Genomic DNA, 12,500 nt, shown 5'->3' with positions numbered 1-12,500 from the left:
AACTGTAGAGATTCTTCAGAGGAACCCCCAATTTGGCCACTTGTATTCATAATTTTGCTCTTTCAGTCATTACCTAATAGGACCATAGGTTTGCAAACCAACTGGAGATAATGACTTGGGATTTTTTAAACTAACTTCTTCTCTTCTGAAGATTGAAAGCTGGGGCTGGCACATTACTGTGCTAGATCCTGCAACTCTAGCATCTAATTCAATCTCCTGCTTCCCTGATATACTTAAACTTCACCACTTGTCTAAGATCTAATATTAGTTTCAAATTTTTGGTGGAAGGCTAGCAATTTCAAGGAAGGGATTGAGTTGATTACACCCACCCACCCACAGTACTCAACTGTTCCTTATTTCTTTGACCCTAAAAGGATGAACGGTGAAGTCGACCTCAGCAGAATTTGAACTAAAAATGTAAAGACAAACAAAATACTGCTAAGCATTTTGCCTGGTATGCTAACAATTCTGCTAGCTCAACACCTTTCTCTAAGATCTAATATTATTATAAAATTATTAAAATAAATTCATTATTTTATTATGATTTAGTTAATTCTAATCATGAATATACAGAAGTGCATCTTAACAGAATTGATGACAAGCATATTATTAGTTCTGTTATGATGCAGCAGTATGAATTAGGACAGAAGATGCTATATTTGAAATGGAGGTCCAGCCTATGGTTCTTCTTCTTAGGTTGCTTTTCAAAGAATGAATGTAATAACTCCTGAGCTAGCTTTTCAAAGAATGGCTTTAATGACTCCTATATTTTCTTTAGTTCTCTTATGAAGCTGTTCACAACAACAGGGTATGTCCAATATATTTTTCTTTGTCTTGTAGCTGCACTCTCAGTTAGAGTGATTCTCTGCAAATTGGATTATAATTTCATGTTACTGAGGAATTCAGTTGTAAGCATTCTATCTGGAGATAAATGCCTCTTGATCACTTAACACCAGAGAAATTGAAATTTTATACTGCACCACTCTGTGCAGCCTTCAATTTGAAAAATTATTCACATAAATTTTTTATATGTTGATACGAAGCTTAGAATTGATTAAAAATTTACTTACAAGTGTATTTGTTTAGATAAGTTGATTTAAATGCGTAATTCTGTATTGAAGGTCAGTATTATACAAAATTAATATTGCAGCTAGATGTGCTAGATGAATTATCATTGGGTGTATGGTTAAGAAGTTAGATTTGTGACCATGTGGTTACAGAACACTTGAAGCAGATATGTTCTGTTGTAGCCTTAGGCTGACTAATGCCTTGTGTATGAATTTGGTAGACAGAAACTGTACAAAGCTTATATATTTGTGTTTGTGTGTGCATATGTATGCAGGCTTGGTTGCGTGGTAAAAAGTCTGATTTCTAACGACATAGAACCAGGTTCAGTTCCACTGTGTGGCACCCTGAGCAAGTGTCTTCTACTATAGCCTCTGGCTGACCAAATCCTTGTGAGTGAATTTGATAGATGGAAACTGGAAGAATCCTATAATATATATGTGTGTATCTGTATTTGTCTCCCACCACTGCTTGACAACCGGTGTTGGTGTCTTTATGTCTCTGTAACTTAGCAGCTTGGTAAAAGAGACTGATAGAATAAGTACCAGGTATGGCAAAAAAAAAAATTAAGTACTGTGGTTAATTCATTTGACTAAAAGTTCTTTGAGGCCATGCCCCTGCATGGCTGCAGTCTAATGACTGAAACAAGTGAAAGATAAAAGATGTGTGTGTAGTGTCTGAGAATGTTTACATTTTGAGCATGCATGAAAAGTTGATGGTATTTATTGCTATTTCCCTGTCAACAAATTATCCATTAGCTCAGAGCTTTCAGTGATGAGTAGATTGAAAACTCCTTTACTTGAAAAACAGGAAAGCATTTGTGACAAGAAGGGTGTTCAACGGTAAAATGACCCATGCTAGCAACGATAATCAGATGTTAAATGAATGAACAAAATAGTGTTATCTTTATTGACTTTGCACCAAGAATCGTCTTTTCCTTCTCAAGAGATGAAAGTGTGGGATGATATTCTTTTCCAAAAAGGGCCTTTATGGAATACAAGTTGAAGAGGATAGTTTCCTTGGATACTTGACTGTATTTTCAGCTTCACCAGAGACACTAATGTTGTGTAGGTATTTTTCCAGCATTTGACTTGATCACGGAGGCAGTAACAATTGACCAAGGCCTTTGGCAATATACTGTGCTTGAGAAGACCTGTCAAGCCAAGTGAGATTGCAGTCGTGGTTGATGCTGATGTTTTGTAACTGGCGCCTTAACCAGTGACACCTACAAAAACACCCACTACACTCTTGGAGTGGTTGGCGTTAGGAAGGGCATCTAGCTGTAGAAACCATGCCAGATCAGATTGGAACCTGGTGCTGCTCCCGAGATTACCAGTTTTCAATCAAACTGTCCAACCCATGCCAGCAGGAAAAAATGGACGTTAAATGATGATGATGATGATGATGAATGATGTTGTAGGGTTGGTGTGAGAGGCCAGATCTGGTCAGTTTGAGCATAAAATAAGCAGAATATTTTGGTTGGATGTGGCTGATTTAAATGCTAGAAAGTTAATATCTTTGTTTTGGCATGCTTTCTATAGCTGGATACCCTTGCTAACACCAACCACCTTACAGGTTGTACGAGATGCATTCTTCATGACACCAGCACTATATAGGATGTCTTACTCTTGGCATAACTAAAGAATCTTCTCAACACTGTTGTCTCTTGCTTGATTTGCCAGCATATGAATATATATGTATGGATATGTTTATATACATAAATTTGTGTACTTAACATAATTATTATTTTTATGTCTATGCTTGCATGGTTTGGATGTGTCCTCTCCAACTCAGCATCCCTCCATTATGTGCAATTCTTCAACTCCATTTTCTTAGTGACCACCAGACTATAGATCTGTAAAAGGGCTTCCTGAGGTTGACAAATACTAAGTAGAAAGTTTTACTTTTGCCTTGGAACTTCTTGTGTTACTGAAGTTGTACAGGAAGTTATCACACCCAAGAACTGGTGTGGTAGCATCATAGTCAACTGTTGCAAGATTAAAGAAGTTACTTTAGAAAGAAGTAATGACAGGGATATCAAATTGCTGTTCAAGGTCATGAAAGTTAACGAAAGAGTTATAGCTAAATTAATAAGGAATGGAGATATTGGACTGAATTCTCTTCCTATGAGGAGTGTTTAGCCAAAAGTAAACACTCCTATAGACATAGGAGTGGCTGTGTGGTAAGTAGCTTGCTTACCAACCACATGGTTCAGCCGCACTGCGTGGCACCTTGGGCAAGTGTCTTCTACTATAGCCTTGGACCGACCAAAGCCTTGTGAGTGAATTTGGTAGACGGAAACTGAAAGAAGCCCATCGTATATATGTATGTGTGTGTATATATATACTCTTTACTCTTTTACTTATTTCAGTCATTTGACTGTGGCCATGCTGGAGCACAGCCTTTAGTCGAGCAAATCAACCCCAGGACTTATTCCTTGTAAGCCTAGTACTTATTCTATTGTTCTCTTTTGCCGAACTGCTAAGTTACGGGGATGCAAACACACCAGCATCGGTTGTCAAGCGATGTTGGGGGGAGGTGACTGACACACAAACACACACATATATATATATATATATATATACACACATATATATGACGGGCTTCTTTCAGTTTCCGTCTACCAAATCCACTCGCAAGAAGTGTGTGTATATGTTTGTGAGTCTGTGTTTGTCCCCCCAACATCGCTTGACAACCGATGCCGGTGTGTTTACGTCCCCGTAACTTAGCGGTTTGGCAAAAGAGACTGTTAGAATAAGTACTAGGCTAACAAAGAATAAGTCCTGAGGTCGATTTGCTCAACTAAAGGCAGAGCTCCAGCATGGCCACAGTTACATGACTGAAACAAGTAAGAGTAAATGAGAACTGTACTAGGTATTCATTGACCTGTAGAAAGCCTTTGACAGGGTCTCTCACTCCCTGATGTGGTGGTCACTGTGAAAGCTAGATGTAGATAAATGGCTTGTGAGAGCCGTTCAAGCCATGAACAGCAGTGATGTCAGTAAAGTGAGAATTAATAATGAGTTTAGCGTGCTGGTAGGAATTTATCAGGGCTTGGTTATCAATGACCTATTAACCACAGTCCTCTAGGCCATACCAAATGAGTTTAAGATCATTTGTTTATGGGAACTCCTCTATGCTGATGAACTTGTAGCGGAGTTACGAAGAACGGCCAAGATCTGACTCTAAAACCTCATTAAATTCCCATACAGCACAAGGAGAGAAGACAAAAAAACAAACAAAATAAAACTAGTATAAAAATTACTAGATAATTCCAGATCCTGGATTTCTGGCTTTGCATTTAGAAATGCTTTGCCTCATCAGTGGAATATACGCAGAGAGTAACATAAATGCACATATATATGCATACAACATACGAATACTTACATATACGGACGTATACATACATATATATGCATGTATGCAACAATGATCAGTTTAACCGGTGATATATATATATATATACACACACATACATATATATTCTTTTATTCCTTTACTTGTTTCAGTCATTTGACTGCAGCCATGCTAGAGCATTGCTCTTTAGTCGAAGAAATCGACTCCACTTATTCTTTGTAAGTCTAGTACGTATTCTATTGGTTTCTTTTGTCAAACAACTAAGTTACGGGGACATAAATATACCAACATCAGTTGTCAAGCAATGGTGGGGTGACAAACACAGACACACACACAAATATATACACACACACACACACACATATACGATGGGCTTCTTTCAGTTTCCGTCTACCAAATCCACTCACAAGGCTTTGGTCGGGCTGAGGCTATAGTAGAAGACATTTTCCTAAGGTGCCATGCAATGGGACTGACCCCGGAACCATGTGGTTGGGAAGCAAGTTTTTTACCACACAGTCATGCCTGCACCTATATATATATATATTATTTTCTTCTCGTTTGGGTCTAACGACCCTCCATGTTTGTTTTCATTTGGTTTCCTTGTATGTCTCCCCTATCTTTTTCTTTTTCCCAATTTCGATATTCCATAAATCATAAATTTTATTTTAGAATTTATGGGAGCAACTATCTTTGAAGACTCAAAATGAGGAGTAGATAGACAGCCAACAACTGATGAAGGGTCCTTTCTCTGTGTTTACTTGTTCTGTTTTCCATTTCTTTCTCGTTTATGTATTGCATTCATTTTTCCGTCGTTTGTTTATGCATTTCATGTTATTTGCACCATTGGTGACGTCCTGTACCCATATACGCATGTATATATATATAAAGCTTTAAATGATAGCATGTAAATACTGGTTGGGTTGAAGCTGCTTGTTGGATAGAAAAAGCGGGCACCTTCAACATTTACTATCTGAAAGGGTTTTTCAACTCAGTATTTAAGTGCTATTATTTATAGTTTAGTATGTGCTTCAGTTCCAGTTCCATATTGTGTGTGTGTGTGTGTATACATATGTCTGTGTATGTATGTTTATGTACTTCCTCTCCCCCCACACAGGCATATATATGTGTATGTATACACACACACATATGGTGAAGCTTTTTCTGCTTTTACATTTTGTGGCAAAATCTGGCTGTCTAAGGTTAGATCTAAATCTCACATGAAACCACATAATAGAGCACTTCCTACTGATTATAAAACATACCTATCAGTTTACCCTTATCAATGTCACATATGCCACAAAATCTGTAAATCTCTCGGAGGTTCATCAAGATCAGACATCATAAGCAGTTCAAGCTGCACCAAAACTAGATTGCAATTTATGTGGATGTCTTTTTAAAAGTGTGAATGGCCTAAAAAGCTATATAAGATCTCATGCCAGAACTGAACATTGTGTAAACTGAGGTGGTCAAGCTTTGTATTGAGCAGACAGCCATCATACATATATATATATATATGTTTGTGTGTGTATTTATGCATGTATGTGTATATAGATTTTACATCCTTGAGTTCCCTATGCAACACATAGGGAACTCAAGGATGTAAAATCTATATACACATATATATATCTATATATCTCCTTAAGAGATGTTTGCATCTCTCCTGACACATGGGAGGGCATAGCTATTGATCGTAGCAGGTGGAGAAGGATTGTGCACGAGGGGACAGCTACTTTTGAGAAATCTCGAGTTGTGCATGAGACAGTAAGGAGGATTGTCAGGAAGGGCATCACTGTTACACTTCCAGATGGGAAGGATCTTCCTATGATGCTGACATGCAGTGTCTGTGCAAGACCCTGCCTCAGTAAAGCTGGACTCAAGAGTCATCTTCGTAGTCATAAAGCGAGACAGATGAGTGACAACCTGGCCACTGGTGGTGGTGTAACGCACCATACTAATCATATCTGTCGGGCATGAGGAAGAGAGTGTAATTCGGCAGGAGGACTTAAACGACATGCAAAGGTTTTAGCTGCCAATTCTGTACAAGACATTGCAGATCTTTAGCTGGGCTAAAAAGTCACATTTGATCAGAGCACCAATAACAATTAAGCTCCGTGCAGTGGCCATACTCAATAATGAGGGGGTAGCCATCATGTGTATATAGATATGTAGTACATGAAACTCTCAGCCATTGAGTCTCTCTGCTGCTTTTGCTAAATGTTAATGAAAAAATATGTGTTGATATATGTATGCATATGTATATTAAAAAGATGACTGTGTATACATAAATGTATGTGTGTATATAAGTGTGTGTGTATATATATATATATATATTTACATGCAGTTAAATATATCTCCACACATAGAGTGACTAATGGTTTTGCACCCATAAAACACTTAGCTTTATAAACAATTCCTCGGACCCAATGGCTGCGGGTATATAACCTCTCCTTGAAACTTTGTGTGTGTGTGTGTGTGTATATATATGTGTGTGTATATATGTATATATCTATATATATGTATATGTGTGTATATATATATATATATGTATATGTGTGTATATATATATGTGTGTGTATATATGTATATATCTATATATATATATATGTGTGTGTATATATGTATATATCTATATATATGTATATATGTATATGTGTGTATATATATATGTATATATGTATATGTGTGTATATGTGTGTATATGTATATATATATATATATATGTATATATATATGTGTGTGTGTATATATATATATGTATGTATGTATATATATATATATCATAAAGATGACTCATGTACATTTATCTAAATAATAATAATGATAATATTTCTATGTATGTGTATAGGTGTATGTCTGTGACTGTATGTGTGTGTGTGTGTTCATGTGGGTGGGGAGGGGTTTGATAATCTCATTGCATGAAACAATATTCCCCAAAATTATCTTTATCATTTCCAGGTTATCTCAGCCTCATCTTTATGTCGTGAAGTGGTTTTGGTTTCTGTAACAATCTGTTTATAGTAGATGTTCATTATCATCATTATCATCATCATTGTTTAATGTCCGCTTTCAATGCTGGCATGGGCTGGATGATTTGACATGGAACTGGCTAGCAGGAGGCTGTCCAAACTCCAACTGTCTGTGTGGCATGGTTTCTATGGCTAGATGCCCTTCCTAATGTCTAACATTATATATTAATATAGAATTTTGCCTCTAGAACTTGACTGTTAGAATATAAGGGTTTTACATTATCTGTTTTGCAGTTGTGAATTGTGTTGAATGTTAACTGTATTCTTGTGTTGGAATATTAGTAATGCCTCTATGGTGGTGAGTTGGCAGAATTGTTATGTTATGTTAGTATGTCAGGCAAAGTGCTTAGCAGTATTTCATCTGTCTTCACGTTCTGAGTTCAAATTCTGCCAAGGTCCACTTTGCCTTTCATCATTTTGAGGTCGATAAAATATGTACCAGTTTTATGTATATATATATACATATACATATACATACAAGTATATATATATACATATATGTATATATATATATACATTTATGTATGTATATATCTGTGTGTGTATGTATGTATGTTTGTATCACCACAACCGCTTGACAACCAGTGTGCATATGTTTACGTCCCCTTAAGTTAGCAGCTCAACATAAGCATCTGATAGAATAAGTACCAGGGTTAAAAACAAAGTTCTTTGGTTGATTCATTTAGCTTAAGATTCTTCAAGGTAGTGCTCCAGCATGGCCGTAATCTAATGATTGGAACAATTAAACAATATATATGAATGATAGGCTTCTCTCAGTTTCTGTCTACCAAAGGCTACAATAGTAGACGTTGGACCAAAGTGACTTGCAGTGGTCTGAACATGGAACTACGTGGTTGGGGAGCAAACATCTTACCACAAAATCACTCTGTGGATATACATATATATATATCATCATCATCATCATCGTTTAACGTCCGCTTTCTATGCTAGCATGGGTTGGACGGTTCAACTGGGGTCTGGGAAGCCAGAAGGCTGCACCAGACCCAATCTGATCTGGCAATGTTTCTACGGCTGGATGCCCTTCCTAACGCCAACCACTCCATGAGTGTAGTGGGTGCTTTTTATGTGCCACTGGCACAGGTGCCAGACGAGGCTGGCAAACGGCCACGATCGGATGGTGCTTTTTATGTGCCACCGGCATGAGGCCAGTCGGGGCGGCGCTGGCAACGGCCACGTTCGGATGTACCACCGGCACTGGTATCACAGCTGCAATTTCCAATGATCGATATATATATATATATATATATATATATATATATATATATATATATATATGAGAGAGAGAGAGAGGTGCGTGACTGTGTAGAAAGAGGTTAGCTTCTCAACTACATGGTTTCGGATTGGGTCCCACTGCGTGGTACTCTACAGCCTGGGGCCGACCAAAACCTTGTGAGTGGATTTGATAGATAGTGACTGAAAGAAGTCCGACATATATGTGTGTGTGTGTCCGTCCTCGCCATCGCTTGACATCCGGTGCTGGTGTGTCTATGTTCCCGTAGTGGTTCAGTGAAAGAAACCGATAGAATAAGCAATAGGCTTACAAATCGCTGGGGGCGATTTCTTCTTTGACTATAACCTCTTAAGACTGTGCTCCAGCATGGTCGCAGTCAAATGACTGAAACAAGTAAAAGAATCTATCTATCTATCTATCTATCTATCTATATCTATCTATCTATCTATCTATCTATCTACCTATCTATCTATCTATCTATCTTTCTCTCTGTTTATATCTATCTATCTATCTATCTATCTAGACAGATATGTGTGTGTCTCTGTACATATATGTATACACACACACAGATGTATGTATATACACGTAAACACACCGTTTTTTTTATGCCTATAGTCAGTGCGTAAGTGAGTAAATATGTGTCTCTACATAAGTGCTAGTCAAAGTTTGCAGCGTGTCTGTTTTGCGACCCCCCCCCACACCCCGCTTGCTCTACAACAGTTAAAAGACACGTGAACAAATTCGCCTCCTTCCTCCACTAACACTCACACCGTTAACGCGAACGCACACATAATTCCATTTTCTACCATTTCAATCTGGTTTTCACTGCTTTCTCTTCCCGTCAGATAAATGCATGTTAATTATATCTACTAAGTCGCTTGCTGATATAATCATAATCTCCCTCTTTCTTTCTCTCTTCTTGCCAGCTGCTTCTTTTTTCAGGAGGAGATAACTCTCAACGAGTTATATTTTTTTCCTCGTGTTTTATTACGTCGTAATATGTGTGCATGGATATAAGTGTATCTAATTTTCGTCGAAGCTGATCATTTCCATTACAGAAAGAGTAGCTATTTCTTTATTACCCACAAGGGGCTAAACACAGAGTGTACAAACAAGGACAGACATAGGTATTAAGTCGATTACATCGACCCCAGTGCGTAACTGGTACTTAATTTATCGACCCCGAAAGGCAAAGTCGACCTCGGCGGAATTTGAACTCAGAACGTAACGACAGACGAAATACCTATTTCTTTATTACCCACAGGGGGCTAAACACAGAGGGTACAAACAAGGACAGACATAGGTATTAAGTCGATTACATCGACCCCAGTGCGTAACTGGTACTTAATTTATCGACCCCGAAAGGATGAAAGGCAAAGTCGACCTCGGCGGAATTTGAGCTCACAACGTTACGCAGACGAAATACCGCTAAGCATTTCGCCCGGCGCTAACGTTTCTGTAGCGACGAAGTAAATCGTCTACTCTGAGCGAACGCATTAACTCCACAATTTATTCAGCCAATATCGCGCGTGCGCTGTGTGTGTGTGTGTGTGAATTGGAGTGAAATATGTTTTACTGCGAACATTCTTCATAGGGCTGTCAACTAACTTGAGGAAAAGTGCTGGAAAAATAAGCATAAATTACAACAGGTGTTTTATAGATTTTAGCAACTTCTGAATACGTTTGTACATTATGCTATTTATTTGTGTGTAATAAATACCATCTGTTTTCCAGATCTCTAAGCTTTACAACTTGGGATGTGCATTATTCCCAAGAACACTTTGCTAAAGTAATTGTAGATGATGATGATGATTGTAGCGTGTGTGTGTGTACATATACAGCATATATTATATAATCTGCACATTTGTATTGCACACTATATGTATACAACTAGGGTCATCAACAAATCTACCTGCCAAGTTAGCAGCTGCTTCTTATTTCCCCTCCTCATTACCCAGAGATCTGGGTTCCTCCATCAAGTCATTTGATATTGACAACCACCCTCATTTTAATCTATCAACTACTCTCTGCTTTTGTTTTATCCATCTCTCACTTTTGTTCACATTCTTCCAACCTTTAACTCCACCCTATTGCTTATCCCTTCATCACCCTCCTATCTACTTCATTATTCTGTTGCTCTAAGAAATGAACTCAAAACCTGTTACTGCTTACTATATCATATCACCATTTTTGTATTGCCAGTCACTCTCTGAGCTACTCCCAAGTGACATCCAAGCATCATTCTTATCATTTCTTGACTAATATTTCCCACTGACTACCTCCACTCCTGTTCACCAGTCATTACATTTATTTTTATACATCTGAGAACCTCCACTCTGTTTTTATATTCATCTCTCACTCTACCCCTAGACCTTGGTGACCTTGCCCATCCTTCTTAATTATTTTGCTTTTGTGCTCTTTTCTCTTCATCTTCTTGGACATGTTGCCTCAAGGATATTTTCTGGCAATATGTCACCATCATATTTACTTCTCTCTGACACCATTTCTAACCAGTCCTACTTATGTAAAATGTGAGGGAATTCCTTAATTTAATATTTTATCATTTCCCACAAGAGATTGTGTTAAAATTAGCTATGCAGCTTATAAAAATTTTAAATGTTATATCAGAGCTTACAATGCAAAGCAGCTGAATTGTAACAAAGTATATATTATATAACAAAGCTGTTACTGTTGAAATCATGAAAATTTCCTACTTAATGGTAATTGTTTGGCAAAAACAGCAATGAAAAAGGCTAAAGTAGAAACAAATAACAAAGAACCAAAAGAGTCTGACATAACAACTGGACTGATCTTTAAGTATTGATTCTACCAACATACATATTCATTTAGTAAACTTATTAAAAGTAATAGTTTGTCAAAATTCATCTGCTTATTGCCTAAGTTCATATGAGTTTGGGATTACTTGGTTATTTCACATTTGCAATGCAGTACTATGTTTGGGTGGGAAGAAAAGATTTTTTTTTCAGAATAAGAATGAGTTAAATCTTCAAGGTGTGAAGAGGCCAGATCTGGTTGGTTTAAACCATTGTTAAAGGGTTAAAAAAGGCAAATAAAAGTCATTTTAATGGTGTTTTAGAGTCATTTCCCTTGTATTGTTGAAGTTAAAATTTGCTTGGAATTACTGAAATTAAAGATTTTGCTTGCATTATCACAATAATAAATTTCACTGGGCTTGAAAAAACAGAATAGATTTGAAATGATGGAGGAGAATCCAAATGTGGAAGATAAAGGAAAGCAGTTATTAAAATGTGGGATTTGCATATAATTAGTTTTTGAAATGATGTTAGAATGATGCTTAAATCTCTGCCTGTGTGTCACATGATACACAGGATATATTTCCCTAGAATCCATGCATCATATATGATAGACATTTCCAATTTTTTTATCAACCACCAGATTAACTTGGGACTTATGAAAAGAAACAAGGGCTAAAACACACATGGATGTATCAGACACACACGGATATTTATGAACATGCTTTGGACAAGAAAACAACTGTATGGATATAAAAGAAATTAACATTTTATGAATAGTTCACTTGAGTTATTATTTGAATGAATACTGACAGGAAACATATGAATTATGATAAGGTTTTATGACATGAAATTTTAGTGTTGTAACTGCTTATACCTAAGCTTTTTATAAGATGACATTGTTTAGAAATTTTTTCTTCTCAAAGCCCATCATGTATAACCCATGTGGAAGCACTCCGTCGTTTACGACGATGAGGGTTCCAGTTGATCTGAATCAACGGAACAGCCTGCTCATGAAATTAACAT

The 12,500-nt window shown here is 37.1% G+C and overlaps 1 protein-coding gene across 3 annotated transcripts in view; it reads left to right on the top strand.

The window, feature by feature from the left end:
- The window catches only part of LOC115221447 (BTB/POZ domain-containing protein 17-like), a 21,556-nt gene that overhangs the window by 2,582 nt on the left and 6,474 nt on the right, over positions 1–12,500 (top strand). The window contains exon 1 of one of the 3 annotated variants that reach the window (XM_036510852.1): positions 10,195–10,349. The exons of the other annotated variants lie outside the window; for them this stretch is intronic. The gene's annotated coding sequence lies outside the window, so the exon portion shown is untranslated. Of the gene's footprint in view, positions 1–10,194; positions 10,350–12,500 lie in introns of those variants that run through there. 3 annotated transcript variants of the gene reach the window in all.

Source organism: Octopus sinensis, linkage group LG18 (assembly GCF_006345805.1).
Source record: "Octopus sinensis linkage group LG18, ASM634580v1, whole genome shotgun sequence".
Taxonomy (NCBI): Eukaryota; Metazoa; Mollusca; class Cephalopoda; order Octopoda; family Octopodidae; genus Octopus; species Octopus sinensis.
The sequence above is the reverse complement of the archived record's forward strand: the minus strand, read 5'-3'. Positions and strand labels throughout refer to the sequence as shown.